Raw genomic sequence first — 7,601 nt, 5'->3', positions numbered from 1 at the left:
ACCCACTGATTCACTATTTGGAAGGAAATTGGGACTGAATTTAGCACCACTCTGGAAACATTTGTTCTTTTTCTTTTTTTAATTGTTAAGCAGGACCAGGTCTGGTTAGTACTTCAGTAGGAGACCATCAGGAATATCCAGGTTGGGCTAGGAACTTTAGACATCTGGTGCCAGTCTGAGCTGATAATCTAGATGAGCCAAATTTTAGATAGATCAAAGCTTTGTATAGTTCTTCTTCCAAGTTGATGGTTCTGAGAATTTTATTTTTTTGGTAAGTGAAAGATGGAGGTGTAAGGGTCTAAATACGCAAGGGCATTAGATCTTGTCTTGGAAGCTTAGCAGGGTCAGCCCTGGTTAGTATGTGGATGAGAAATCACCTATGAATACCAGGTGCTGTAGGCTATATTTCAGAGAAAGAAACCTTCAAAACTTCCTGAATATTCCTTGCTGTTAAAAAAAACTGTGAAATTCTTTAGATCACTATAAGTTGGTGAGCAGTTTGAAGATACATACACTTCAACAGATACCGTAGCTGCAGGACTAATAATGACAACACTACAACAAGGAAATGATGGACAAACAAACCAAGCGGGCATCAAAATTGTAGAATTAATGTAGTTTGAAACCACTTTAACTGACATAGCTCAATGCTATGTAATCATAGGAGGCGTAGTTTACAAGGATCTTTGAGCCTTTTGTGCCTAATTATACAATTGTCTCACCTACCTACAATTTCCAGGATTCCACATTATTGAGCCATGGTAGTGGTGACAAACTGCATTAATTCTGCAATGTAGGTGCACCCCAAAACTTGGAAGCTCCATCAACAAGGTTGTCCATGGCCTCATAGACAGATGCCCCAGTAATCCTTCCCAATCTATCTTGAAAGACAGGTGCTGCAACAACACTGAAAGCTGGGAACAGGGCCATAGCCAGAAAAAATTTGGGGGGGGGGGACTTTTTTTTAGCGAATCATGAAGAGTAGTTCCATAATGCAAAATAATTTAGAAATCAGGCTCCATCGATAAACTTCAGTGGGCACTCAAGACAGATAAATTTCAGTGGACACTCATGGGGATTTAGTTAACTGGTTAAATTTCATGAGTAAACCAGTTTTTTAAAAAAACCTGAAAATTTTGGGGGGTGGTTGAATTCCTATCCCCCTTGGCTACAGTCCTGGCTGGGACAATCATCCCAAAGCAGCCAGTTTTTTAAAAACAGCTGGAGGCCAATAGAGAAATCACTGCAGAGTTTGCCAGCAGCTTTTGTCAGAATTCTTTGGAAAACTTGAATGAGGAAGTCATGTCAGTTCTAAAGAAATGGGTCGGCATGAAAGTCAACAATCAACTACTAAGAATGTGGCTTTAAAAAAAAAAAAAGCATAAGCAATAATCCAGCGTTAAGGGGAGGGGTCATTTACCTGCCCCCCCCCCCCCGCCTTCAGTTCGAAGGAACACAACAACGACAATCCTAATTAACTTGACTATCTTATTGGCCAGAAGCAGGCCCATACTTTCTATTGAAATCCTGATAGGTTTATGGTGGTTAAAATTGTTTTTATTTTTTAATACTGTATTGTTCTTTCAGTGTTGTTGGGGTTTTTTTGCACTGCAATAAGACATGTGCAGTATGCATAGGAATTTGTTAGTATTTTTTTAAATGGTAATTCAGCCCCCCAACAGTCTGAAGGATTGTGGACCGGCCCTCTGCTTTTAAAGTTTGAGGACCCCTGGTTAAGGGTATTCCACAATGAAGAAAGAGCTTCTTTTTCAAAATGACATATCTAGGAATGTGAGCAGGTTCTCCTGTGAATCTCCTTGACACTGTTATCCAGTTGAGTAACCTGCAGACTGCACTGGACAAGATCAAACTTCAGTCACAAACCTACACTGACTACATCAAAAACAAAACAATACACCTCCAAAAATTCTTCCTCTTCTTCTTTAGAATTAAAATGTATCTTGATATACTGCTAGACTTCAGAGTGATCTGCAATAAAATGGAAAGGTTTTCTGGCTCCACTTGTTTAACAAGAGCAGGAAAAAAAACATGTCCAAATTCTTTTCTCCTCCCAATACAATTCAAAATTCAAATAAAAAGGCCTGGAGAAGCCAGGAACACATTACTGTGGCTAAATGACTGTGAGACTAAGAAAATGTAATTCTCCCAAGATCACCCTAGGGTGGGGATTCAAACCCGGATCTTCAGAGTCCCAGTACTCAAACTACTACACCACATTGGCTCTCTTTAGCAGCATACCTTCTGATATTTCACAGATGAAAACTAGAACATGTGTGGCCAATCAACATCAGAGTGTGATCAGGAAGGTATACGTTTACATTAGGAAGAACACAGAAGCCAAGGCTGACTAAAACAGTTTAGGTTTGCAGAAATCTACCTGGGAATGAGAAGGTATTACTCCCTCTTCTCTTCCACCCCCTCCCCCCCCCCCCCCCCACACACACACTAAGTCAATTAAGTACAACCTACTTTTGCACTTTAAACACTTGAGGTAAATCAAGGATAATGGGGGAAGTGGGAGGATGAGAAAAAAACAGAGACTTTTAAAAAGCAACTGAAATGGTGAGACAACAGAGAATTAATGGGGACTGTCCTTGCCAAATCAGGCCAGTTGGATGGTATGCAGTTGGTGGATCACAAGATGTTAATTGAATCAATAGTTGATCCCTTAACTCTGGCATTTTCCCACCTCTGGCATTGTCTGTCTGCCACACATCCCTCAAATATTTCATGTAACTATGGCAGATATTCAGGTAGGAGGATGCAATTTTTAGACACAGATAAGGCAGAGTTAAGCAACTAGCTGGGTTCTTACCATGGGACCACTAGTCATACTTTTTAACTCTTTCTTATTGAGACAAAGAAAGGTTTAGTTTTGACTGGGCCACTATTTAGCTACCCATTGCAAATTCCTGATGAGTGCTATCAATCAGAAGCTATCAATCAGAAAACAGAAAGATATCCAGTGTTGTTAGGATGGTAAAATGGAACATTTCAGTTTAGAAGAAATATCTTAATGTCCTGTTTGAAGGGGATGAGAGGGTCCAGAGATATCTAGTTAGCTACTGGGCAAAAAAAAAAAAAGATGTAGGCATAATGTGATCAGATCCAGCCAGCTCTTCTTATGTCCTGATACTACTAGCACATTTATGTGGACACTTAGCCCCAAAGGAGATGCGAATCAGCTCCATGGCAGCTATATGACCTATGGAGCTGATTCAGGTTAACACAACCTTGAACTACATTAATAAAAGTTACAGGTTGCACCAGAGTTTTCCTGAGAATCGGAAGCAGGCTGTGAGTTCAGGCCCAAGTAAGTTCTGAGAAGGAAGTGGCTGCAAGTGTTTGCATGGCCATCCTATGTTCCTAGGCTTGAGCAGCTTGGGGCGCAGGATGGCACTTACCAACTTCCTCTTGTTCTTATTATAGAAGAGTTCACTGGGTGTTAAATGTCTGGTGGCCATTGCTTGTCACCAAGAGTGTTTTTGTGTGTGTCAAGGAGCGACTTGAGAAACTGCAAGTTTCTTCTGGTGTGAGAGAATTGGCCATCTGCAAGCACTTTGCCCAGGGGATGCCTGGATGTTTTGATGTTTTATCTTCCTGTGGGAGGCCTCTCTCATATCCCCACATGGGGAGCTGGAACTAATAGAGGGAGCTCACCTTCTCTCCCTGGATTTGCACCCCCGACCTGTTGGTCAGCAGTCCTGCTGGCACAAGGGTATAACCCATTATGCCACCGGGGGCTCCAGAGTAATGTTGATCAGAGCACAAAATTGATCACAGAAGAGAGGGGGGAAATAAGAAGTAACTTCTCCTTTCTCCCCATTCCTCCTTCTCAGTGTTCTGACACCCCAGCCAATGTCTTTTTTGTGGCTGCTATAAAGTATGTTGGATTGGTTGAGACTCTAATGACCTTGTCACACAGCTGCCGGAGGTGCTCTGCTTCATAGAGAGACATGGGGTACCCGGCACCCTGCATCGCCCGGCTTCAGTTGAGGGCGATCATATGGGGGAAGTGTGAGCGCACGTGGAGGGCACGGCTTCTCCCCATGGATTCCAGTGGCAACAGGGGAGCCCTCCTGTGTTGCAGTGGCAGCAGCATGTGCCGGCTCCACCCTCCTTCACCCATGGAGCCACGCCAACGTCATGTGATGGGACCCAGCGAGCTCCATGGGTGACCTGGGCTAAACTGGTGCATGCCATTGATTTTAGCCCTTTGTGAGGAGATCGTATGAGATATTCATTGAAAAACAATAGCAAAATGTGCAGCAGGATGTCCTGCAGTTTAATAAATGTTTTCCATGTTCTTATGATAGAACCAATTAAGAAATGACATTTATAATCCAGGAACAAAAATCTTGTTATATGGTGTTATGCCACAAATCCAGAATGCTGGTGGTGTGCTATATGACATGAGTCCACTTTCTCAAGGATTGTACAAAGGCAGTAACGGAAGAAAAACAAAACCTGCCAGTTCTGTATAATAGACCCTCCATATCCAGATTCTGTAACCACAGCTTGAAAATATTTTTCAAATATCTTTAAAGCATTTTATAAATGTCACCATATTACTACATCATTATATATAATGGGACTTGAGCAACCACAGATTTTGGTATCCACCGGGGTGAGCGGTTCTGGAACTAAACCCCAGTAGATACCAAGGACCCACTGTTCCTGTGAGGACTCTCTTCATGGGTGAAGCATCTGCATTTTTCTTCAATAGTGATTCTGGCATAGTACACCAACAAAATTCTGGCTAAAGTTTGCAGTCCTAGACACCCTATTTAAATTAAATTAGCAAGTTTAAAATGTCTGATTTTGTATCTATAAATATAGATATGTGCATACATTGCTGTGTATGTGTGCTAATGATATACTTGCACAGAAATGAGTGTAAACACATAACTTCCACTCATTGTCATCACGAGGCTTCATGGATCAACCACACAATTAGAAACCTCTTCCACACCCAGCCAGACCTCTCTTTCCACACCGCTGCAGGAGGCTTTGCTTGTAAACAGCAGTCACTTAGTAACATTCTTAATCGGTTGCTGCTGGACTATTATTCATCCCAGGCTAACCTTAAACCCTGCTCCTCCTCTTCACTAGGCACCCCCAGAACAAGAGGAAATTCCACAGCTCTGATGTGATGTGAAACAAAACATGAGCTGCCATCCCAAGTCCCAGCCAAGCTCTCTCTCTCTCTCTCTCTCCTCTCTGGCCTCTCTTTCCCCCCCTCTTGGTGGCACTTTCTAATAAAGCGGGTGGAGAGAAGGGGGAGAGGACGGAGGGCTCTCCCTCTACAAATTCACCCCTTCCCCCCTTTTCTTCATCCTTTTCTGGTTTAGGCATTGTAACCTGATAGGCTGGAAATGCAGTTCCTTTCATCTTCCATTTCCCACATCCTGAGAGTCTGGCAAGAAGGAGCCCACCCAGCCAAAGGAATTTCAGGCATGTGGCTTCCTTTCCTTGCCCCAGCAGCCCCCCATGAGGCTCCATTCACAAAGCAGATTAGCAATGGCCATAGGGCCTCCATTGAGCTTCTCCCTCCCCTCCCCAATGCAGTTCCCCAAAAATAAAGGGGAAGAAAAGGAAGAAGGAAAAGAAAAAGAAGCAGCACTCAATGGAAGCTCAGCAACCAGTCCAGGTATAGCAGCGCCTTTTCTGTATCTGTAGCATCAAGGTGCAACCCTTTTGTGGCCCTCTGTTGCTACATTTGTCTTTTCTCTATTCCAGGGAGTGGAATTTGGATTCCCACAGAAAAGGATTTATGCTGGTGTAAAAGAAGCAAAATTACAAATGTGCTTACATCCAAGAAACACTATAGGATTAGCATCTAAATCTTTAATCAACCTCAAAGCACATATGATAGTGGATGACAGGCGTTGTAGTCCAAAACACCTGGAAGATATATCAAAGGGAAAATATAACTTTTCAAAAATTCATCCCCAAATAATCTCATACACTATCAGTCTTCAAAAACATATAGAACCGAGAACTCCTTGTTTTTAAGAACTCAGCCTAGATTTTGTGTATTCCTACTAAACATTTGGAGCTGCCTCAAATCAACCCTAATCAAGGATAAACTTATGAAAAATGTTTAGTTGGAGGGGGTGTTGCATGATTTTTTTTCCCTGAGGAGCCTTTTTCTAAGGCTGAGAGAATGTAACTTTCTGAAGTTCACCCAGCAAGTTTCTATGGCTGGGAATTTGCATCTGAGTCTCCTGGAGTCAAACCACTACACCACTCAAGAAATAGTATTCCCCCTCCAACCCCCCCCCCCCCCTCAATGTTACGAATACAAGGTTGATATTTACTTAGTTACTTCCCCTATATTCTTGTTGAACTCAAGAATACGTGGTTTTAAATGGAGAAGGAGCACTCAACTACAAGTATTCATCATTTCCTATTTCCTGAGTGAACTTAGCTACTGAAGAGCAATTACATTGCATGAAGTTGAAAAATTGTTATGGTAGGTAGTTTGTCTCTATTGGAGTCTGCCATGTGTTTTCTTTCAGACAATAGTACTTTCCTTTCTATCAGAAGTGATCCAGAATTTCTAACTGAGATCCTAATTTTATTTTATTATTCTATTAGTTTATTTATACAATACTCTTTACCCAAAGCTGGGATTCATTTCAGAGATGGTGAACATTGGATATTCCAAATGATAATCCTTAACATTGATCACGGCAACCAGGTCTTAAAGAAGTTGAGATCCAAAATATCTGGAGGACCAGGGTTTCTTCTCTTCCATACATTTTGTGGAGAAGGTGGCACCTCCTTCTCTGGAGCTTTTAAGCAGAAGCTGGATAGCCATCTGTCATGAGTGCTTTGATTGTGTGGTCCAGCTTGGCAGGGGTTGGAATGGGTGGCTCTTTGGTCTCTTCCAACTCTACGATTCTGTGATTCTATTATATTCCAGTTTATCTAGTAGCTTTCTAATGCCACCTTTAACCAAATGTTTAAGATGTGATCACATGCACTTTACATTTACTCTTAGGCATGGGGTTCACACATTCTTATAAAAGGAAGCCATATTGGATACAATTGATTGACTCTGAGGCCAGTTGCTCTAAGTTAGAAGTTTCTTACCTTGCCTGTTTCTTAACACTTTGTATTTACTCTCAGGCCCCTTCTAAGATGCCATATCATCCAGATTATCAAAGTAGATAATCCATATTATCTGCTTTGAACAGGGTTATATGTTTTTAACCCATCCAGCAAAGATTGGTGCATTTTGCTTCACCATATAATTCCAGACTGATTTATCAAGCTCTGTGGTCAAGTTCATGTTAGACCTGAGAAAGTGCAGTGTAGCAGATAGGGACAGGACATATATGCACTAGTAACCCCCAGATTCAAATTCCCACTTAGGCATGAAATGCACTGAATGAACTGGAGTCAATTAAGCTTGCTTAGTCTGATCATCTGGAGGGGTAATACTAGAATTTAAGAAAAGAGGTATGGTTACCTGAACTCCCCAGAAGAGCAAGTTGTTCATTCTTGTGCTCCTTCACACACAAAAACCAGCAATATATATCACCAACTATTTGGGTTTTTCTGATAGAAAAACC

This window comes from Anolis carolinensis, chromosome 4 (assembly GCF_035594765.1).
Source record: "Anolis carolinensis isolate JA03-04 chromosome 4, rAnoCar3.1.pri, whole genome shotgun sequence".
Lineage (NCBI taxonomy): Eukaryota > Metazoa > Chordata > Lepidosauria > Squamata > Dactyloidae > Anolis > Anolis carolinensis.
This window is presented reverse-complemented; position numbering follows the sequence as displayed.